We start from the raw sequence: 22,512 nt of genomic DNA, 5'->3' as shown, positions 1-22,512 counted from the left end.
AGTGGGCAGACCTAGCTGGGCCCTGGGGCTGCCCTGCGGGACCAAAAGGGGACGCAGTGGCTGCATGGGCCGGGAATCGAACCCGGGCCTCCCGCGTGGCAGGCGAGAATTCTACCACTGAACCACCCATGCACCGGTGGCCGCCGCCGCCCGCCGCTGCCCCAGAGGCGCTGGCCGCCACCCGCCCGTCACTGCTCACTGCTCGCCCGTGGGCATCTCTCTGCTCCATCGGGCGGGCGACCTGAAAGCCAGGATCCGGGCGCGTGCAGGACCCCGGGGCGCGAGCCCTCGAGGGACCCCCGGGCGGCGGGACGCCGGCCCACTCGGGACGCGGCTCCCGCGCCTTCTGCGCCGACCACGGCCGCCGCGACGCTGTCGGTGCCGCCCGAGGGGCCCGCGAGCCGACGCCGTCTGGCCGGCGCGGGGATCCCTGTCAGGGCAGGCGCTGCGTGGTCGCTGCGGCCGCGCACCGACGTTCCTCTCAGCGACCGCGGAGTCCCGACCCAAAGTCCCTCTGGCGGGCTGGCTTTCCGGCCGGGGCGGGGTGGGGCGTGCGAGAGCGGGCGGGGGCCGGGACTCCGGGCTCGGGCCGTGCCGGATGCGCGAGCGTGGGAGCGCGACGCGCAGAGCGGCGCTCAGGCCCAAGGACGCAAAGGCGTGTGACACCCTGGCTCCTGCGCTCCCGAGGGGTCCGGCTCTGACGGATTGGTGGTGGTGAGGAGGGGCCCTTTGGCAGAGCGGCTCCTGGCTCGGCGACTGCAGGCTGAGGCAGCGAGCGCGCCAGGGCGAGCCTGGCTCCGGCCCGGGCAGCGGCTTTCCCCGGGAACGGGCGCGGTGGCGCCGAGGTCGGGGGCGCGGGCCGGGCGCCTGTGGGTGGGGTGGACGGGCACGCAGGGCTTCCGCTCACTCCCCAGCGGAGCACCCTTCCCGGGACGGACTCGTGCACGGAGGGCCGGTGTTGGCTGGCCAGCAGGAAGGCTGGGTGGCACGCGTCCCGGGCGGGAGGCAGGCAGGTGTGGCCCGGCCAAGGCCGCAAGGCGGTGAAGCCTCGAGGGCACGCAGCACCCCAGGCGGCCAAGGCGGGGGCTCGGCCGCCTCGGTGTGGCTGGGGAGCACAGGCGGGGCGGCCGGGCGGGCGCGGACGACAGGGTGCCGGCCGGAGGGAGAGCTGCCCGGGGCGGACGGGGAAGCAAGGCTGCGAGAGCGACTTGGCCGTTCACCAGGCAGAAGTCGGAGCGCTGGCGAAGCGAGGAGGGCTTGCCACCCGCCGCGGGGCTGCGTGCGTCGGCGCGGACGGGGGCGGGGTGGAGCGGGGCCGTGGGAGTGGGAGTGGGAGTGGGGGGATGGGCGAGGGTGGGCGAAGGGGAGGCGGGGAGGCGGGGAGGCAGGAAAACCGGCAGCTGCAGGCGCAGCCAGCTGGGGAGGACAGATGCGCTGAGAAGGACTGAAGGTTCCTGGTGTGGGCTGCAGGTGGCGGGGAGGGCGTGTGTGGAGAACGGCAGTGGCGCGGGGAGGACGGGCGCGTTTGTCGGGCGGGCCAAAAGGCTGGCTTGTCAGGAGTGGGATTCGAACCCACGCCTCCAGGGGAGACTGCGACCTGAACGCAGCGCCTTAGACCGCTCGGCCATCCTGACGGCGGGCCTGGGCGGGCGCGTGGCCGCTCGCCTGGCTGGGACCCGACGCGGCGCGAGCCCCGGCGCCCTTGGCGGGACGCGCGGTGCGCCGCGCCAGGCAGGCGGGCGGCCGTCTGGTGTGCGTGAGCGACGGAGCCGGCGCGCGGCGGCCGGCCGAGGCGCCTGGCTCCGCCGCCGGTCGCGCCCTCGCCCACGCCTGGCCCCGGACCCAGCCGGACCCTTGGCGTGCCGGCCCCTACCCACCCGCGCCTGTCCTCGCCAGACGCGGGCCGGCGGCGCGCCCACCGTGTCCTCGCAGCCTCGCGTGCCTTCTCGGGCCCCCTTCTCCCGGCGGAATGGCCGCGTTGCAGGCAAGAGGCGGCGCGCGCTAGGAGTTTCCCGTGTCCCCCGGGTCCGCGTCCCTGTCGGGGTCGGGGGCTGCCGCTCTGACTGAGGCGGCTGGTTTGGTGTGCGGTCGGGTCGGGGCCCGTGGCGGGCAGGGGGAGGCGTCGGCAGGCAGCCCGAGAGCCCGAGAGCGGCCGGGCGGCAGGGCGGTCGCCGCCGTCCTCGTTAGTATAGTGGTGAGTATCCCCGCCTGTCACGCGGGAGACCGGGGTTCGATTCCCCGACGGGGAGGCAACACACCCTTTTTGGTGGCCGCGGTCGCTCTCTGGCCCGCCGCCTGGCCCCCAAGGGCCCTTCGTCTCCTCCCTCCGCCTTTGGGCGAGGCGCCGGGGCGCCGCCCACGGCGGGGCCCGGTCTACCGACCGTCGACCCCCTCGAGCCGTGCAGCCCTCCAGCCCGAGCCCTTGGTCGTCGCCGGGCGCTCGGTCGCCACGGCGGAGCCAGGGCCTCCTTGGCGACCCCACGGCCTTGCCCGACCATAGCCGGATCTTGCGGCCCGCCCGCCCACAGTGGCTGCCGCAGTGGGCTCCTAGGCTCGCGACGCCCCCGCGGCGCGGCGCGGCACAGCGCCGGGAGGCGTGCAGGCGCGTGGGTCCCGTGTGCCCCTGTCGTCGTGGCAAGTGGCGTCGCCCAGCGCCCGGTGGAGAAGGGCTTTGGCCAGCTGGGTGCTGGCAGCTGCGAGCTGCGTGCCCCGCCTTGCCCCCCGGGGGTGAGGGCGGAGGCGTCCGCGGGCCGCGGCGGGGAGCGAAGGGCCGGAGGGCCGCAAGGGCGCGGGAGCGGCGCCCCGGGGCGGGCACGCCGGTGGACCCCGGCTGCTGCGTAGCGCTGGCGCAGATGGGGCGCCGCGCGGCTGCTGGGAGCGCCGGCGGCGGCGCAGAGCCGCCGGCTGACGGGGCGTCGGGGCAGGGATGCGGCGGCGGCGGCGGCGGCAGGAGTGTGCTGGGGCGAGCCCGGGGCCGGCGTCTGGCGGCGGCCCGGGCTGTGCAGCGTTGGTGGTATAGTGGTGAGCATAGCTGCCTTCCAAGCAGTTGACCCGGGTTCGATTCCCGGCCAACGCAGCGGGCCGACCTTTTGCTGAGTTGCAGCGCCCTCCCGGCAGGGGCGTTCGGGGGAGAGAGCGCTTGGAGCAGGGAGCCAGCTGGCCCGCGGCTTTTGGCGTGGGCGCGAGAAGCCGGCGGCGAGGGACAGTGTTTTGAGGGTGCCGAAAACAAGACGCACGCTAGGGCAGGCGGACTGACAGGGAGGGCGGGCGGGCGGGCGGGCGGGCGGCTGGACTTGCGGAGGCCGGGTGTGGGCACCAAGGTGGCATGGAGGCGCTGGGTTCAGCGGGAGCAGGCGAGGGCCGAGTCCCGGCGCTCCCTGGTGGTCTAGTGGTTAGGATTCGGCGCTCTCACCGCCGCGGCCCGGGTTCGATTCCCGGTCAGGGAAGCCTTTCTTCTTCCTCTCCGCCTGCCACCTCCCGATCTCCTCGCCGCCGGACCTTTCCACCCTTTTAGCCTACGCTGGCTCCGCGGGCCCCAGCGCTGCGACAGAGGCCCCCGGGCACCTGCACCTCCAGCCCAAGCAGGATGCAGGGCCCCCCCGCCACGGCGTCCCCGGGGGCAAACCTTTTGGTCTCGGTGGCAACCGCGCACCGCTTCCACCACGACCCGCCTGAGGCCTCCCATCCCCGGCCTCCCTCCCCCGTGAGGGGCTGCGGCTGGTGCCCCTGGAGGCGGCGGCGGTGATGCTCCCGGCCTTGTGCTGGTTCTCCTGCTGTTGGTGGTGGGAAGGAGGCGGGGTGGGAGAGGGGGGTGGGGGAGGGGTGGGGGAGGGTGGGGGGGAGGGGAGGGGGCTGCGGTGGGCGCCCGCGCCGGCCGGCAGCGGCGGTGGCGGTGGCGGTGGCGGTGGCGGTGGCGGTGGCGGTGGCCACAGCCGAAGGTGAGCGAGGGGGATCTGCCTCTGGGAGTGGGGCCGGTGGCCGCGGTCGCGCCTCCCTTCCCATGTCCCTCATGCCAGCCCCTCTCTGGGCGGCTCGGCCATTGCGCGCCCGGTCCCGGGCTGCCTGTGACCCCCGTGCGGCGCTGCTGACTCCGAGAGGGTTCTGGTCTTGAGTGGGCTCTGGGAGGCGGACCACGGCGCCCGGGAGGCATCAGTACCAGTTCAGTCGCTCAGTGCACTGCAGCAGCCCAGGCCTCCCTGTCCATCACCAACTCCCGGAGCTCACTCAAACTCGTGTCCGTCCAGTCGGTGATGCCATCCAACCACCTCATCTTCTGGCGTGTCGTCCCCGTCTCCTCCTGCCTTCCATCAGGGGCTTTTGCAGTGAGTCAGTCCTTCGCATCGGGTGGCCAGAGGATGGGAGTTTCAGCTTCAGCATCAGTCCTTCCAATGAATATTCAGGACTGATTTCCCCTACGATTCACTGGTTCGAGCTCCCGGCAGTCCAAGGGACTCTCAAGAGTCTTCTCCAACACCGCACTTCAAAAGCATCTATTCTCCGGCGCTCAGCTTCTTTATACTCCAACTCTCACATCTGTACGTGGACTACTGGAGAACCCGTAGCTTTCCCGAGAGGGAGCCGCCTCGCAGAGTCACGTCTCTGCTTTTCAATATGCTGTCTAGTTTTGGTCATAGTTTCTCTCCCAAGGAGCGAACGTCGTTTACATTTCACGGCCGCAGCCACCGTCTGCAGTGATTTGGGAGCCCCCCAAGATGAAGTCAGGCTTCAGCAATACGTGAACCGTGAACTTCCAGATGTTCAAGCTGGTTTTAGAAAGGGCAGAGGAACCAGAGATCAACTTGCCAATATCCGCTGGATCATCGAAAAAGCAAGAGCGTTCCAGAAAAACATCTATTTCTGCTTTATTGACGATGCCAAAGCCTTTGACTGTGTGGATCACAATACACTGTGGAAAATTCTGAAAGAGATGGGAATACCAGACCATCTGACCTGTCTCTTGAGAAACCTGTATGCAGGTCAGGAAGCAACAGTTAGAACTGGACATGGAACAACAGACTGGTTCCAAATAGGAAAAGGAGTACGTCAAGGCTGTACGTTGTCACCCTGCTTATTTAACTTCTATGCAGAGGACATCATGAGAAACGCTGGGCTGGAAGAAACACAAGCTGGAATCAAGATTGCCGGGAGAAATATCGATAACCTCAGATATGCAGATGACACCACCCTTATGGCAGAAAGTGAAGAAGAACTAAAGAGCCTCTTGATGAAAGTGAAAGAGGAGAGTGAAAGAGTTGGCTTAAAGCTCAACGTTCAGAAAACTAAGATCTTGCCATCTGGTCCCATCGCTTCATGGGAAATAGATGGGGAGACAGTGGAAACAGTGTCAGACTTCATTTTCTTGGGCTCCAAAATCACTGCTGATGGTGATTGCAGCCATGAAATTAAAAGACGCTTACTCCTTGGAAGGAAGGTTATGGACAACCTAGATAGCGTACTGAAAAGCAGAGACATTACTTCGCCAACAAAAGCCCGTCTAGTCAGGGCTATGGTTTTTCCGGTGGTCGTGTATGGATGTGAGAGTTGGACGGTGAAGAAAGCTGAGCGCCGCAGAATTGATGCTTTTGAACTGTGCTGTTGGAGAAGACTCTTGAGAGTCCCTTGGACCGCAAGGAGATCCAATCAGTCCATCCTAAAGGAGATCAATCCTGGGTGTTCACTGGAAGGACTGATGTTGAAGCTGAAGCTCCAGTACTTTGGCCACCTCATGCGAAGAGTTGGCTCATTGGAAAAGACCCTAATGCTGGGTAGGGTGGAGGGCAGGAGGAGAAGGGGACGACAGAGGATGAGATGGTTGGATGGCATCACCGACTCGATGGACATGGGTTTGGGTAGACTCCGGGAGTTGGTGATGGACAGAGAGGCCTGGCGTGCTGCAATTCACGGAGTCGCAAAGAGTCGGACACGACTGAGCGATTGAACTGAACTGAACAAGATGAAGTCTCTCCCGGGTTCCCTTGTGTCCCCATCCATTTGCCATGAAGTGATGGGACCGGATGCCACGACCTTCGTTTTCTGAATGCTGAGTTGTAAGCCAACGTTTTCACTCTCCTCTTTCACATTCATCAAGAGGCTCTTGCGTTCTTCTTCGCTCCCCCGGAGGCACAGGGGTGAAGATGAATGTGGACCTGTGCCGCGAGTCACACCACGGCAGCCGTGGAAGTGAGAGAGAAGGCAGATCCGGGCGGGGCGGGCCGGCCGGGAAAACCTAGCCAACCAGCCGGGAGGCGGCAGATGCGCTCGAGGCCGCGATGCCTGCCAGGGTGGACACCCCAACCGGCGTGGTATTTCCCTTGCCTGACCACAGCTCTCAGTGCTACCGGAGTGAGGCAAGATGTACCCAGGTCTCCCTCCCCCACTCCTAACCCAGGGTGGGCACTCGGGCTCGCGCGCGCATGCACACACACACACCCCCCCACACACACACAGAGCGCCCTGTTCCACATACCCCTCACCTAGTTATGACCTCTTATAGTTTCCCATTCTCTCCAAACCGTCTATCCAGGATCCACTCCATCCCTCTCCCCAACCTGTCATCGTCTTCCCCTAGGAACTCTCCCCGAGGGTAATCGCCCACCGCAGCCTCCTCTCCGCCAGATCTTGGGCTGGTGTGTCAGCAAAGGATGTCTCGTCTGTTCAAGGACCGTGTCCTTCGCGGGGAGGGGAAGTGGACGGCCGATGAAGCGCACCAACGTGCGGCGAGGGCGGCACACTCGGGCGCGATGGGACAGAGCCGATTCCCCTGTGGCAGTGGATCCCCCGTGGCCCGACGTGTGCTTGCCGTCGCCGCAGGAGGTTTCCTCGACGCCCCTGCCGGGGCCTTGGGCGCCAGCGTGCATGGCTGAGAGTGCGGGCCGAAGGCGCTTGGGGCCATGGTTGGTGGCCGCCCCACGTGGATCAGGGAATGGGGCAGAACGATGGCAGGGAGAGGGGGCGGTGGCGAGCCGGGTGCTGGGAGGCAGGCCCAGGGGTGCTTGGGCGGGGCGTCTGCGCGGAGTGCCGGCGGGAAGGGGGAGGCGTGGGGCTGGCGGGGACCTGGCCGAAAGAAAGATCGGCAGGCCACTGGAGCGGGGCCTCTGCAGAAGCATGGGGGCGGTGGCGACGCCATGCCAGGCACATGTGTGAGGCTGGGACAGATCTGCGTTAGGGGTGGGCGTGCGGTATGGGTGGGTCGGAGGAGCCGGAGGGAGGCCCGCACTGGGGGACACCGGGGCAGGGCAGGGAAGGACAAGGACGTGTGAGAGATGGGCCGGGGCTCCAGGGGCTTGGTGGCGGGTAGATGGGGCCGAGCCTGGAGGGTGGCAGGAAAGGCAGATGGCAGGCGGTGACAGTGGGGGGGGGCTCCATTCGGGCGGGGTGGCGTGTCAGCGTGCGTGCCACACTGCTGCGTGGTGGTGCAGGGTGCTCAGGCTCAGCGGTGGGCTGGGGCTCTGGGCGGTGGCTGGGACGCAGGCAAGCGAACGACAGCAACGGAGTGCCAGACAGGGGCCAGACCCGGGCTGAAAGGCCTGGGCCCACCGTACCGCCCCAGAGCCCAAAGTCACCACTCATCAGGAGCAAATGTCCAGTCTCGGGTGTGACATTGCTGGGGGTCAGGGTGGGATGGGGTGTGGTGGTAGGGAGCGGGGGTGGCCGAGATTTCGTGAGGACCGAGGAGAGCTCCCATATGACCGAGCACACCCCCTCCAGGGTACATACCTGCAGAGTACCAAACTCGGAGAGATCTAAAGGTCCCTACACCGCCATGTATGTAGCAGCAGTATTTGCCACAGCCGAGACGTGGAACAAGCCCCAGTGCCCATCCACAAATGGCGGGCACAAGAAGATGTGGCATAGATGGAGCATGGACATATCACTCGGTCATAAAGAAAGAAGGGAAGCATTGCCACTTGTCAAAAGCCACGATGGACCTAGAGACTCTTGACACTCGGTGAAGAAAGTCAGACCGAGTTGGACAAACGCATGTGGAATGTGTAAACTAATACGACACGAACCTATTTGCCGAAGAGAAACCGACTCCCAAAGAAAACCACCGTAGGGTAACGCAAGCGGTAAGGCAGCGGTGGAGGGATGGCTGTGGAGCTGCAACGAACAGATCCGCAGGACCATGTGTAAAGGGAGAAGCCACAAGCTTATCCAGTTCAACGCAGGGACTAAGAGTCAGTATCCTGTAATAACCTCCAACGGAAAAGAGTCTGAAAACACGTAGGAAATCTGAAATCTGTACATGGGAAACAGAACCGCTTTGCAGTCCGTCGGACATGAGCACACTATTGGAAACCCACTGTACTTCTCCCACAGCCGCCACTACGACATTGGAGGAAGGTTTAAAAATTAAGCTAAATCGATAGGTAACTGAGTAAGCCGGAAACAGGTGAGCTATCACGATCCCAACCCTGGGTACATATCCGTGAAAGCCGCAGCTCTGGATTCGGCAAGACACGTGCAAACCCCACGGTCACTGCAGCACCGTGCGCCACAGCCGAGGCGAGGAGAGAACCCTAGTGTCCGTCACCAACGGCTCACCCACGAAGATGCAGTACCAGAGAAAGGCAGAGAATGGGGTGTCTCTGAGCCGTCCACAAGAGACAAATAGTGTCACTGGCAGCAACAGCGGCCGGAGCTGCAGACTATTACCCTCGGTGAGGGAAGACACAGAGAAGGGCACAGATGGGTGGATTCTAAAGTGTTGTACACCTTAATCCCTGTGCCAAACAGCGACAGACACCCAGCCACAGGAAAGCAACTTGGGGCTTCCCAAGGGCAAAGTCAGGGCCGGAGGGATGAATGAGGAGCTGGGCTCCACGGATATACCGTAGTAGGACTGCATAGAAAGGAGAGGAGCCACAAGGATACACAGGATACCACAGGGAATAAGATCCAGTATCCTACCCTTCCAGAACAGCATCTGCTACTACATGGAAGTCAGTCCGTCGAGGGTCGGTCCAACGATAGGAAGAAGAAGAGCTTCCCATATGACCCAGCAAACCCAATGCTGGGTACCCATCGGGAGAAGACCAAAGCCCTAATGGGTAGAGATGCAGGCATCCCCCAGGGTCATCGCAGCCCTCTATGCCGTAGCCGGGACATGGGATACGCCCAAGTGCCCGTCGGCAGGTGGCCGGCACAAGAAGATGAGGCGTATCTGTCCCGTGGAATATGACGCAGCCATCAAGAAGGAGCAGCCTTTGCCGTGGGCCCCAACGCCAGATGGACCCACGCAAGAGTCCACTTGGTGAAGTGAGTCGGGTGGAGAGGGACAAAGCTTTGTGGAACCTAACAACTAACACAAAGGAATCCACGTGCAAAGGGGAAACCGACGTTCAGACGGTTTGGAGAAACCGTACACCGGGCTACCCAAGGGGAAAGGCAGGGGAGGGAGGAAAGTTGGAGTCGGATGGAGAGATAGGACATCCTATAGGTACAGTAGGTAAGCAACAAAGCTTTACTGTGTAGCATGCGAACTGTATTCGAATCTCGCCTTCAGCTACAATGCAAAATCACCTGAAAGAGAACAGGGGACTGAATCACTTTGCTGTGCACCTGAAACTAACCCAGGGATGTAAATCAGTTCCACCTGTGTTGGAAGAAGCAGAAAAAGGAGCAGGCCGGGGGTGGGGGTGGGGGTGGGGGTGGGGGTGGGGGTGGGGGTGGGACGGGGGAAGGCAGTCCAGTGGGACAAAAGCAAAGGCAGGTTCCTTGACAAGAGCAGGATTTGCCATGGCTGAGGGAGGAACGGGGCCTGCGGCGGGTGTTGGGGATGGGGGAGATGGGGGTGGGGCGGGGGGAGCAGGGTGGGGGGGCGATGGGCCCGGTTGGCGGAGTAGGGCGATGGTGAAGGTGCAGGCTGAGGTGGTGGTGCTCTTGGGGCAGGGCTGATGCTGAGCTGAGGCGGGCAAGAGGGTTTCAGGGGAGGGGGTGGTGTTTGAGCTGGTGAGGGCGTTGCTGGTGGAAACCTCTCTCTGCCCAGGGACAAAAGATGAATCGAGAGTACAGTCCGCCGGGAGCTGGTGGACTTCTTTGCAACTCCTCCTGCAAGGCGATGCTCCAGGGACCCTCCCGGGAAAAGGGAGGTATCCTTGCCAGATGCGGCAACTTCCTTGCCCCTGGCTGTGCAAACGTAGTGTGATTGATTTTCGGAGTGTGGGGAGAGTGAGCCAGGGAGCTTGGAGACGTGAGGAAAGGTGAAGAGGGGAGGCGGCTGGGCGCCAGCGGTGGGGTATTCCTTCCAGTGAAATCCCTGAGCCACCGGCTGGGTCCGGGTGAGGAAGCGAGTAAACACAGGGGAGGTATCTGGGCGCACGGGCGGCTGAGCCTGCGGGGTTTGGGGCCACGGAGCCTCGGCAGCAGGGCCGAGAGTGTGTGGGGTGGGGGGCCGTCCGCGCGGGAGAGGCAGCTGGCGGCAGGGAGCAGCCAGCGGTTGCAGGAGCCCTGCCTTGAGCGCGTTTCAGTGGGCAGACCTAGCTGGGCCCTGGGGCTGCCCTGCGGGACCAAAAGGGGACGCAGTGGCTGCATGGGCCGGGAATCGAACCCGGGCCTCCCGCGTGGCAGGCGAGAATTCTACCACTGAACCACCCATGCACCGGTGGCCGCCGCCGCCCGCCGCTGCCCCAGAGGCGCTGGCCGCCACCCGCCCGTCACTGCTCACTGCTCGCCCGTGGGCATCTCTCTGCTCCATCGGGCGGGCGACCTGAAAGCCAGGATCCGGGCGCGTGCAGGACCCCGGGGCGCGAGCCCTCGAGGGACCCCCGGGCGGCGGGACGCCGGCCCACTCGGGACGCGGCTCCCGCGCCTTCTGCGCCGACCACGGCCGCCGCGACGCTGTCGGTGCCGCCCGAGGGGCCCGCGAGCCGACGCCGTCTGGCCGGCGCGGGGATCCCTGTCAGGGCAGGCGCTGCGTGGTCGCTGCGGCCGCGCACCGACGTTCCTCTCAGCGACCGCGGAGTCCCGACCCAAAGTCCCTCTGGCGGGCTGGCTTTCCGGCCGGGGCGGGGTGGGGCGTGCGAGAGCGGGCGGGGGCCGGGACTCCGGGCTCGGGCCGTGCCGGATGCGCGAGCGTGGGAGCGCGACGCGCAGAGCGGCGCTCAGGCCCAAGGACGCAAAGGCGTGTGACACCCTGGCTCCTGCGCTCCCGAGGGGTCCGGCTCTGACGGATTGGTGGTGGTGAGGAGGGGCCCTTTGGCAGAGCGGCTCCTGGCTCGGCGACTGCAGGCTGAGGCAGCGAGCGCGCCAGGGCGAGCCTGGCTCCGGCCCGGGCAGCGGCTTTCCCCGGGAACGGGCGCGGTGGCGCCGAGGTCGGGGGCGCGGGCCGGGCGCCTGTGGGTGGGGTGGACGGGCACGCAGGGCTTCCGCTCACTCCCCAGCGGAGCACCCTTCCCGGGACGGACTCGTGCACGGAGGGCCGGTGTTGGCTGGCCAGCAGGAAGGCTGGGTGGCACGCGTCCCGGGCGGGAGGCAGGCAGGTGTGGCCCGGCCAAGGCCGCAAGGCGGTGAAGCCTCGAGGGCACGCAGCACCCCAGGCGGCCAAGGCGGGGGCTCGGCCGCCTCGGTGTGGCTGGGGAGCACAGGCGGGGCGGCCGGGCGGGCGCGGACGACAGGGTGCCGGCCGGAGGGAGAGCTGCCCGGGGCGGACGGGGAAGCAAGGCTGCGAGAGCGACTTGGCCGTTCACCAGGCAGAAGTCGGAGCGCTGGCGAAGCGAGGAGGGCTTGCCACCCGCCGCGGGGCTGCGTGCGTCGGCGCGGACGGGGGCGGGGTGGAGCGGGGCCGTGGGAGTGGGAGTGGGAGTGGGGGGATGGGCGAGGGTGGGCGAAGGGGAGGCGGGGAGGCGGGGAGGCAGGAAAACCGGCAGCTGCAGGCGCAGCCAGCTGGGGAGGACAGATGCGCTGAGAAGGACTGAAGGTTCCTGGTGTGGGCTGCAGGTGGCGGGGAGGGCGTGTGTGGAGAACGGCAGTGGCGCGGGGAGGACGGGCGCGTTTGTCGGGCGGGCCAAAAGGCTGGCTTGTCAGGAGTGGGATTCGAACCCACGCCTCCAGGGGAGACTGCGACCTGAACGCAGCGCCTTAGACCGCTCGGCCATCCTGACGGCGGGCCTGGGCGGGCGCGTGGCCGCTCGCCTGGCTGGGACCCGACGCGGCGCGAGCCCCGGCGCCCTTGGCGGGACGCGCGGTGCGCCGCGCCAGGCAGGCGGGCGGCCGTCTGGTGTGCGTGAGCGACGGAGCCGGCGCGCGGCGGCCGGCCGAGGCGCCTGGCTCCGCCGCCGGTCGCGCCCTCGCCCACGCCTGGCCCCGGACCCAGCCGGACCCTTGGCGTGCCGGCCCCTACCCACCCGCGCCTGTCCTCGCCAGACGCGGGCCGGCGGCGCGCCCACCGTGTCCTCGCAGCCTCGCGTGCCTTCTCGGGCCCCCTTCTCCCGGCGGAATGGCCGCGTTGCAGGCAAGAGGCGGCGCGCGCTAGGAGTTTCCCGTGTCCCCCGGGTCCGCGTCCCTGTCGGGGTCGGGGGCTGCCGCTCTGACTGAGGCGGCTGGTTTGGTGTGCGGTCGGGTCGGGGCCCGTGGCGGGCAGGGGGAGGCGTCGGCAGGCAGCCCGAGAGCCCGAGAGCGGCCGGGCGGCAGGGCGGTCGCCGCCGTCCTCGTTAGTATAGTGGTGAGTATCCCCGCCTGTCACGCGGGAGACCGGGGTTCGATTCCCCGACGGGGAGGCAACACACCCTTTTTGGTGGCCGCGGTCGCTCTCTGGCCCGCCGCCTGGCCCCCAAGGGCCCTTCGTCTCCTCCCTCCGCCTTTGGGCGAGGCGCCGGGGCGCCGCCCACGGCGGGGCCCGGTCTACCGACCGTCGACCCCCTCGAGCCGTGCAGCCCTCCAGCCCGAGCCCTTGGTCGTCGCCGGGCGCTCGGTCGCCACGGCGGAGCCAGGGCCTCCTTGGCGACCCCACGGCCTTGCCCGACCATAGCCGGATCTTGCGGCCCGCCCGCCCACAGTGGCTGCCGCAGTGGGCTCCTAGGCTCGCGACGCCCCCGCGGCGCGGCGCGGCACAGCGCCGGGAGGCGTGCAGGCGCGTGGGTCCCGTGTGCCCCTGTCGTCGTGGCAAGTGGCGTCGCCCAGCGCCCGGTGGAGAAGGGCTTTGGCCAGCTGGGTGCTGGCAGCTGCGAGCTGCGTGCCCCGCCTTGCCCCCCGGGGGTGAGGGCGGAGGCGTCCGCGGGCCGCGGCGGGGAGCGAAGGGCCGGAGGGCCGCAAGGGCGCGGGAGCGGCGCCCCGGGGCGGGCACGCCGGTGGACCCCGGCTGCTGCGTAGCGCTGGCGCAGATGGGGCGCCGCGCGGCTGCTGGGAGCGCCGGCGGCGGCGCAGAGCCGCCGGCTGACGGGGCGTCGGGGCAGGGATGCGGCGGCGGCGGCGGCGGCGGCAGGAGTGTGCTGGGGCGAGCCCGGGGCCGGCGTCTGGCGGCGGCCCGGGCTGTGCAGCGTTGGTGGTATAGTGGTGAGCATAGCTGCCTTCCAAGCAGTTGACCCGGGTTCGATTCCCGGCCAACGCAGCGGGCCGACCTTTTGCTGAGTTGCAGCGCCCTCCCGGCAGGGGCGTTCGGGGGAGAGAGCGCTTGGAGCAGGGAGCCAGCTGGCCCGCGGCTTTTGGCGTGGGCGCGAGAAGCCGGCGGCGAGGGACAGTGTTTTGAGGGTGCCGAAAACAAGACGCACGCTAGGGCAGGCGGACTGACAGGGAGGGCGGGCGGGCGGGCGGGCGGCTGGACTTGCGGAGGCCGGGTGTGGGCACCAAGGTGGCATGGAGGCGCTGGGTTCAGCGGGAGCAGGCGAGGGCCGAGTCCCGGCGCTCCCTGGTGGTCTAGTGGTTAGGATTCGGCGCTCTCACCGCCGCGGCCCGGGTTCGATTCCCGGTCAGGGAAGCCTTTCTTCTTCCTCTCCGCCTGCCACCTCCCGATCTCCTCGCCGCCGGACCTTTCCACCCTTTTAGCCTACGCTGGCTCCGCGGGCCCCAGCGCTGCGACAGAGGCCCCCGGGCACCTGCACCTCCAGCCCAAGCAGGATGCAGGGCCCCCCCGCCACGGCGTCCCCGGGGGCAAACCTTTTGGTCTCGGTGGCAACCGCGCACCGCTTCCACCACGACCCGCCTGAGGCCTCCCATCCCCGGCCTCCCTCCCCCGTGAGGGGCTGCGGCTGGTGCCCCTGGAGGCGGCGGCGGTGATGCTCCCGGCCTTGTGCTGGTTCTCCTGCTGTTGGTGGTGGGAAGGAGGCGGGGTGGGAGAGGGGGGGTGGGGTTGGGGAGGGGGAGGGGTGTGGGCAGGAGGGTCGTCTGTGGTGTGTGCCAGCGCCGGCCGGCAGCGGCGGTGGCCACAGCCGAAGGTGAGCGAGGGGGATCTGCCTCTGTGTGGGGGAATGATGTGGGTGAAGGCTGAGTTGGTGGTGCTCTTTGAGCAGCGCTGTTGCTGAGGTGAGGTTGAAGCTGAGGTTCCAGGTGAGGACGTGATGTTTTAGGTGGTGAGGCCCGTGTAAGTAGAAAGCCTTGTCTGCTGAGGGACAAAAGATGTGTAGAGATTACAGTTTGCCAGGAGCTTGTGAACTTGTTTTGAACTCTTTACGTTGATTGCATGGTACCCCCAATGTATTTCGAGTTATTGTCCCAGATGTGGCAACTTCGCTAATCTTCGTTATGCAAATTAGTGTGATTTTTGGAGTATGGATAATGACTCAGATAGTTGCATACTTGGTGAAACTTGATGAGGTTGCTCGTGGTGTTCTTAAATCTGATACAGTTTGCAAAATTCAATTTGTCAGCAATACATGAATATGTCTGAAATCACCTCCACAATGACTACTACCTATTTTACTTTGAATGTCTGAATCATAGGTGCTCCCATTTTGACTGTTAAATGCACTACACTCATCAATCGTGAAAGTAGATGTAGAAGGTATGTTTAATAAACCACAGCACCGACTGCTGTGATCAATAAAATTTGAATTAGACTATGATTAAAGTTCTTTAAAACCAGATAGGTGATCTACATGTCAAAGGCATAGGAAGAGAAATACGGGTTGCTTTCATTCATGGGAGCATAAATACCCTGCGAGAACTGTAAGATGAAAGCGCTCTGGTCACCCATACTTAATTATTCATGGCCAAATAGCAAACCAATACAACGTAGAACAGTCTCTCAGGGTTGCAGTTCCCTAGGCCTCAAAAGGGAAATTTCCAAGCAATGTTCCACTATATTCAAAGTCAATGCAATAAAGGGAAACTTTATTGAGTTTGAGCCCTGTCAGGGCTCAAAGGCCATAGATGTCTCAATCAGCCAATCCTAGTACTGATACACATATACATACTTAAAAACAACAAATATATTTCCACCAACAAAAGATCAGAGAAGTTGTAGCCCCCAAATTCCACTTCCAGTACCAGATGGAGACTTCCAGATTAACCTGGCTCCTGAAAGAGAATGAATGTAGAGTGTCTCATAATCAGTCCTGAATGGTTCAGTCCCTGAAAGGAAAGTGAGCCCAGATGGTGCAGGTAGAATTTTCCCATCCTGCACAAGCCAGAGGGGCTCTTCGCAATACAATACACACAAAAACGCTAACAACTAATAAGGTATGTTCACACAGACAGAAGATCAGAAAAGGTATAGTCCAAAGTTTTATTCCCATTTCCAGGTGGAGGTCTCCAAACAGATTGGCCCAGCTCTTGAAAGAAAAATGCAGAGTGGCTTGCAATGAGCCTGCTCTTGGGTGGCCTCAGCCTGCAATGTCTTGGAGCAAGGCTTGGGCGCTCCCAGCCAGAAACTGCGCTGAGTCATAGAAGTGAAAGCACCAGATCCTAGCCACTAGACCAGTGGTCAGTGACGAAGGCCCTGGCCCTTTGGCTTTACAGAAAAGAATTTCCACAAAGACGAAATAATTAGTGAAGCAAGTAAAGTATTTATTAGGATGAAAAAGAGTATACAATATGTGTGGATAGACACACAGGCAGACTCAGGGAGAGAGTTGCTGAGTAGCATCCTTATGGTAGTTTGAATTATATTTATGGGGTGTTTCTTCCATGTTTCCTTTGGCCAGTCATTTTGATATGCCTGGTTCACAGTCCATATTTGCTTTATCTCAGGTTCCTCCCATATGTGTACAAGCATTTCTTGGCCAAGATGGATTTTACCAAAGAGGCATATGGGTAGCCTGGCATGAGATAGCATCACTCCCCTTTGACCTCCATGCCGGGAGCCAGCCCACAAGATCCCACCCATGACAGAGTCATGAGGAAGAGGACTGATTGAGCACGGCTTCTCAGGCCTCAGGGATTCTCGGAAGGCTGCCTCAGCGCTCACCTTAAAGATGGTATCTGTCTTTCTGATGTTTGCTACAATAAACCTCTTCTTATTTTCTGTGACTTAGAAAAAAGGCTTTTCCTGATTCTCTGTAAAATAGATCAATCTGAAACCTCAATCGATAAGGCCCCTGAACGGTAGCACCCTAAATAAAATTATCTGGGATATAGAGTATGCTGATCTAAATTCCTTTTGCTAACATATTGGTTTGTTTAATAAATGTACCTGTGCCTTTGGAGCTAATGTGCATGACTGTCCCTTAATAATAAAACAGCGTTGAGAGCCTCCGCACAGAAAGCCCCTATGGGCACAAAACCCTTCGCAGGAAAAAAGGCTTGTTGGGAAATACAGGAAATGTTGCTTTGTGAAACTGTTGCTTAGTCTATATTTACTCGCTATGTTTTTACTCTTAACGTATCTAGCCTATATAATAAAAGCATAATAGTTGAAGATTTATATAAATAGAAGTTTAGCTGTAATACAAATAGTGAGACAATTGTTGATTTGACTGAAGATTCTTACTTAGAGCTGACCTTCAGCTTGCTGTTCTATGACTTTATGGGACCACATTCTTTTCTGTTAAGCTCAAGGCGTAGAGTAAATTACCGAAAACAGGTTTTACCTTGAAACTTTCTATTGATGGATTCTTTCCTGCTGTGCCTGATACAAAAGTGTTCTGACTGATCAACCCTTATCAATGGAGAGTCACAAGATGTTAGCTGGCCCCCAGGCCAGAAGATGATGTAAACAAAATGAGACTTTTTGTAACTAAAGACGTGCAAACGGCTTCGATGAGGGTCGAAACTGTTGGCCCATTGAGCTAACTTGATAGGCCCATTAAGATATACCCCTTAAGCTAAGTTGGTATGTTCCTTGAGATAAGTTGGTATGTCCCTTAAGCTGAATTGGTATGTCCCTTAAGCTGAATTGGTATGACTCTATGCTGTAGATTTGTTTCTATATACCACTAAAAATATAAAAGCCGTCTTAAAAAACAATAAAGTAGAAGACACTTGGAAACGCTGAGACTCGCTGTGTCTTCTCATTCATATCGCCGACGCCGTCCATCCTGAGGGAACTCTGGACCCGCTGGAGCTGGACTCCGGCACCCAGAAGTGTTAATCCAAGTATAGCAAGTGGTGTTGGCAATGGCACAGACACTTCTTGCTCCTCTAAAAGACATCACGGGCTATCCTATTTCAAGAACATTGGCCAGAGAATCTAGGGATTTTAGTTGGGCAGCTATTGTTTTAACAGTAGATTTCTATGATCAAGAGTTAAGGGTAGGTTCCTAATCACAGCCTCATTTATACTGACTCCTAGCCTAGGAAATAGGGATCTGTCAAAGGAAGAAAAAAATTTTTTTATTTAATTAATTTATTTTAATTGGAAGCTAATTACTTTACAATATTGTAGTGGTTTTTGCCATACATTGACATGAATCAGCCGTAGGTGTACATGTGTTCCCCATCCTGAAACCCCTCCCACCTCCCTCCCCATTCCATCCCTCAGGGTCATCCCAATGCACCAGCCCTGAGCACCCTGTCTCATGCATCAAACCTGGACTGGTGATCTATTTCACATATGGTAATATACATGTTTCAATGCTATTCTCTCAAATCATCCCACCCTTGCCTTCTCCCACAGAGTCCACAAGTCTGTTCTTTACATCTGTGTCTCTTTTGCTGTCTCACATATAGGGTTATCATTACCATCTTTCTAAATTTCGTACATATGCGTTAATATACTGTATTGGTGTTTTTCTTTCTGACTTACTTCACTCTGTATAATAGGCTCCAGTTTCATCCACCTCATTAGAACTGATTCAAATGCATTCTTTTTAATAGCTGAGTACTATTCCATTGTGTATATGTACCACAGTTTTCTTATTCATTCATCTGCCGATGGGCATCTAGGTTGCTTCCATGTCCAAGCTATTCTAAACAGTGCTGTGATGAACACTGGGGTACATGTGTCTCTTTCAATTCTGGTTTCCTCAGTGTGTATGCCCAGCAGTGGGATTGCTGGGTCATATGGCAGTTGTGTTTCCAGTTTTTTAAGGAATCCAAAGGAAGAAAATTTTGAATTGTGGATGCCTCCTGGTAATTCTCATTGGATCTGCAATGTAGATAGACAGGTGCAGCCCAGTGTGAAGCCTTGGTTTGATTGTGGACAGTTGGAGACATAGTTAGCTCAGACCACAGCTTCGTACCATTTCCCAATTATTTAAACATTGAGTTTCCCATGTGTGAAGGGCACTATCATCCATAGACAAAGATAAACCTGGGAACAGCACAGGTGGCCTACTAAAGGAAATATTCCCATGGTGGAGAATGGAACAGGAGTGCAGAGAGGTCAGATGATTTATGACTAAAGAGTTAAGGGTCTGTAGATTGCACAGAGAGTATTGTTCTGATTTCTCTCTGTAGAGTTGTCAACTGGAAGCAGAGAAATTGACTTGCAGAGTCAGGGTTAGGAGTCTAATAACATAGAGGGGGAGCTTCATTTGGTCCAAAGAAATTGAGGCATTGGAAATCAGGGAGAAGTTTGTAACAGGCAGAACTACAGGATTACCGGTATTATAGTAATTGTTGCTTTGGTGGCAAATTTAATAATCAGATAAGTCTCCCCTTTTGCAAGAGCCCCAGAAATACAGATGATAGCTTTATCTTTACAAGTGACAACAAGGAAAGAAGAATGGTGAAGCAGGTACAAAGGGAAGAAGGTGTTTCATGATGAGAGTCATAGGGACCAGGATTCTTGCCCGTTACAGTGTCTTGGGTGCAAGCGATCTACTTCATGATGTCAATAGCTTTTCATTCTAGTAAGCTTGATTGTGAGTTCTCCACCATTTGTACAGAACCAGATGTCAGATGGAGCCTTTTTCAGTTGTGAAATGTACATGCAAGGTTTTGATGTCAAAAGCTCAGCTTCTCTGTACACCAGTGCTGAATCAAATCTTGGAGACAGAGTTTTGGGTGAAGCAGAAAAGACTAGCTTTTTTGCTTTGCCAGGCCAAGGGGGCCACAGCAGGCAAATGCCTTCAAAACCATGTTTCCCAACCTGGGGAAGATAGTGAGAAGTTTTATAGTAATTGTTCAAAGAGAGTGTGATCAGCTCGTGCATATTCTTCTAATGGGTTGGTGGTGATGTAAGTAGGAGTTAATATCATCAACCTTCATGGTCTGGGATCTACATGCTTGTGGGCAGCGTACCATCTTTAATCATTAACTTCTCCCACCTGGAGGGGGTTTCAGTATCTGCAAAATAGGTCAAAGATATTTTTGTGTGTATCCATTGATGGGAAATAGGACCTTGCCCCAAGGCTACTCTTGACTGTTTTTCCCTGGTCTCGCATCCCCTCCTTTCCCTAATTAACAATGGCTTGAATATGCCCATTGGAACTCAGGGAAGGTCCTGGAGTCTGAATGAAGGCTGTTTACTGTAACCAAAGAAATGGGGACACAAAGGCCTTGTGCCCAGGAGCCCCACAGGGCCCTGCACGGTATCAGTTTGCCACCAGTAATTTGGCAGCAGTGTGCTGCTGCTGCTGCTGCTGCTGCTGCTAAGTCGCTTCAGTCGTGTCCGACTCTGTGCGACCCCATAGACGGCAGCCCACCAGGCTCCCCCGTCCCTGGGATTCTCCAGGCAAGAACACTGGAGTGGGTTGCCATTTCCTTCTCCAGTGCATGAAAGGGAAAAGTGAAAGTGAAGTCGCTCAGTCATGTCCGACCCTTAGCGACCCCATGGACTGCAGCCTACCAGGCTCCTCTGTCCGTGGGAGTTTCCAGGCAAGAGTACTGGAGTGGGTTGCCATTTCCTTCTCCTTTACTTGTGATATTAACATTAAAAAAAACCTTAAGTAAATCCATCCCAATCTTAGCCACATTTTCCAGCTTGACCACACTTAAAATTGCTTTCCCACAAGAATCCTTTCCCACAAACATTCTACAACTTTTTTTGCATCCATTCAAGTTTTTTCCTATATTTCTCTTTTTCTCGTTCTGGAACAACCATTTTAGATTAGGACAAAATTACTCTCTTTTTCCCTTAAGAAAAACACATCTCCACATCTTGCATAGATATGTTTCTCTTATTATTTCTGTTAGTCTTAATTTCATGTATTAATTATAATCCTTACCCTTAGAATCCCTTAATTCCTAGTGAAAACTAAAAAGTAAGTAATTGTGGACTGTCTGTTGCACTAGCATTTTGTGAATTGGCAAATATATAAAAAACATTTCATAGTTTTTAGAAGTATATTCTTCCTCATAGTAAAGGTTTTCAATGTGCCAAAAACCATGTTTACTAAATGACCCAAATATCTTTAGTTTCTCTGTAAAAGGAAGCCAAAAGCAGATAAGCCTATGTTCAGTAATTAATGTTTCAGAATTATATCTTATTTGGAATGATCTAGATATTTAATCGGAGAAGGCAATGGCACCCCACTCCAGTACTCTTGCCTGGAAAATCCCATGGACGGAGGAGCCTGGTAGGCTACAGTCTATGGGGTCGCACAGAGTCGGACACGACTGAAGCGACTTAGCACAGCATAGTGTAGATATTTAATGAATATCCATATTTAAGATTAGTATAACATTAAAATTTTAAGTTACCAGAAAGATTTTAGAAACTACTTTTAAGATGTATTGTGAAGTATAATTACTGTTGAAAACTTCATTTATAAACTTGTATATCTATTTATTTTCTCTTAACAATTTTGTTTAAATTGCTAACCATGATTTTAAGTTATCTTTCTTGCTGACAAATTCTGTAACAGATATAACATGAGCTAATTTGACTTTTAGTAAGCCTGGGTAGAATAAAAGGATTACTGAACCAAATGTGGGTCTGCTAGCTCATGCACAGTGATGCCAATCTACTGACCCCAGGTTGTGGTAAAGTGCAGTGTTTATTGCAGGGTGGCAGGTGAGTTCAGGACAGCTAGTGAACTTGCTAGTGAACAAAAAGCCCACACTCCTCAATGGGTTTCAGCAAAGCATTTTTAAAGGCAAGATGAGGGAGTGGAGTCCCAGGGTATGTGATCAGTTTGTGCACAATTTTCTGATTGGCGATGGTGAGGTAACAGAGCAGTGCTGTAGGAGTTAACATCAACATTATTCAGACACCAACTGGTCTGAAAGCTACTACTTATGATCAAGTAGTTAATTTCTTCCATTTGGTGGTGGATTTAGCATCTATAAAACAATCCAGGAAATGTGCTCAGATAATATTATCTAGGTACTTCAGGAAGAAGATAAAAGCAGAGGATATGGGGGAAGGCTCTGCACCAAGAAGGCCCCATAGCATCTTTCTCAGTTACAAAAGTATTATATTTAATGCTGATATTTCTAAAAACATGCCTGTTTTAATCAAACGGTTTCAGGAAGGGGCTTCCTACATAGCTCAGTCCATAAAGAATCTGCCTGCAATGGAGGACACCTGGGTTCAATTCCCAAGTCGGGAAAATCCCCTGGAGAAGAAAATGGCAACTCACTCCAGTATTCTTGCCTAGAGAATCCCATGGACAGGGGAGCCTGGCAGGCTACAGTCCGTGGGGTCTCAAGAGTTGGACACGACTCTTAGTTTCAGGAAGGGGGACCCCTTCAAGGACAGAGAGTGGGCTCTTATCTAACACTCAGAAGTGAGTTGTCTGAGGAGACACATGTGCTGACAAAGCAAGAGACTTTATTGAAAAGGGGTGCCTGGGCAGAGAGCAGCAGCGTAAGGGAATCCAGGAGAACTGCTCTGCCCTATGGCTCATAGACTCAGGATTTATGGTGATGGCATTAGCTTCCAGGTTGTCTCTGGCCAATCTTTCTGACTCAGGGTCCTTCCTGGTGGTGCATGCATTACTCAGCCAAGATGAATTCCAGCAAGAAGGTTCTGGGAGGGTGGTAGTGAGGCAAGAGTTTGATGAGCTCCAGGCTGAGCAGCTGGAGTTTGTCCCCTGTAGACAAGGACTCCAAGATGAAGATAATATTAATAGCAGAAAGGGAGAGGGGAGCTGAGTCCTGCCCAAATAAGAGACCCCATATTTCTTTCTTTTTAAAACTATTTATTTTGGCTGTGCCAGGTCTTAGTTGCAGCACATGGGATCTTAAGTTGTGGCATAAGAACTCTTACTTGCAGCAGGGAGGATCTAGTTCCCTGACCACAGATTGAACCCAGGC

General features: G+C 58.2%; 10 non-coding genes across 10 annotated transcripts; 6 read left to right on the top strand and 4 right to left on the bottom strand.

Annotated features, from left to right (window-relative positions):
* Nucleotides 1-61: 61 nt before the first annotated feature.
* On the bottom strand, nucleotides 62-132 carry TRNAG-GCC (transfer RNA glycine (anticodon GCC)). The gene has a single exon. It is a non-coding gene; the product is annotated as a tRNA-Gly (tRNA).
* A 1,419-nt stretch (nucleotides 133-1,551) lies between these two features.
* Nucleotides 1,552-1,634, bottom strand: TRNAL-CAG (transfer RNA leucine (anticodon CAG)). The gene has a single exon. It is a non-coding gene; the product is annotated as a tRNA-Leu (tRNA).
* Nucleotides 1,635-2,177: 543 nt separating this feature from the next.
* Nucleotides 2,178-2,249, top strand: TRNAD-GUC (transfer RNA aspartic acid (anticodon GUC)). Its single transcript has one exon. It is a non-coding gene; the product is annotated as a tRNA-Asp (tRNA).
* Nucleotides 2,250-3,004: 755 nt separating this feature from the next.
* Nucleotides 3,005-3,076, top strand: TRNAG-UCC (transfer RNA glycine (anticodon UCC)). The gene has a single exon. It is a non-coding gene; the product is annotated as a tRNA-Gly (tRNA).
* Nucleotides 3,077-3,374: 298 nt separating this feature from the next.
* TRNAE-CUC (transfer RNA glutamic acid (anticodon CUC)) lies at nucleotides 3,375-3,446 on the top strand. The gene has a single exon. It is a non-coding gene; the product is annotated as a tRNA-Glu (tRNA).
* Nucleotides 3,447-10,528: 7,082 nt separating this feature from the next.
* Nucleotides 10,529-10,599, bottom strand: TRNAG-GCC (transfer RNA glycine (anticodon GCC)). The gene has a single exon. It is a non-coding gene; the product is annotated as a tRNA-Gly (tRNA).
* A 1,419-nt stretch (nucleotides 10,600-12,018) lies between these two features.
* TRNAL-CAG (transfer RNA leucine (anticodon CAG)) lies at nucleotides 12,019-12,101 on the bottom strand. Its single transcript has one exon. It is a non-coding gene; the product is annotated as a tRNA-Leu (tRNA).
* A 543-nt stretch (nucleotides 12,102-12,644) lies between these two features.
* Nucleotides 12,645-12,716, top strand: TRNAD-GUC (transfer RNA aspartic acid (anticodon GUC)). Its single transcript has one exon. It is a non-coding gene; the product is annotated as a tRNA-Asp (tRNA).
* Nucleotides 12,717-13,474: 758 nt separating this feature from the next.
* TRNAG-UCC (transfer RNA glycine (anticodon UCC)) lies at nucleotides 13,475-13,546 on the top strand. Its single transcript has one exon. It is a non-coding gene; the product is annotated as a tRNA-Gly (tRNA).
* Nucleotides 13,547-13,840: 294 nt separating this feature from the next.
* On the top strand, nucleotides 13,841-13,912 carry TRNAE-CUC (transfer RNA glutamic acid (anticodon CUC)). The gene has a single exon. It is a non-coding gene; the product is annotated as a tRNA-Glu (tRNA).
* Nucleotides 13,913-22,512: the final 8,600 nt, after the last annotated feature.

Source organism: Giraffa tippelskirchi, chromosome 5, assembly GCF_054371585.1.
Source record: "Giraffa tippelskirchi isolate mGirTip1 chromosome 5, T2T-mGirTip1v1.2.pri, whole genome shotgun sequence".
Lineage (NCBI taxonomy): Eukaryota > Metazoa > Chordata > Mammalia > Artiodactyla > Giraffidae > Giraffa > Giraffa tippelskirchi.
The sequence above is the reverse complement of the archived record's forward strand: the minus strand, read 5'-3'. Positions and strand labels throughout refer to the sequence as shown.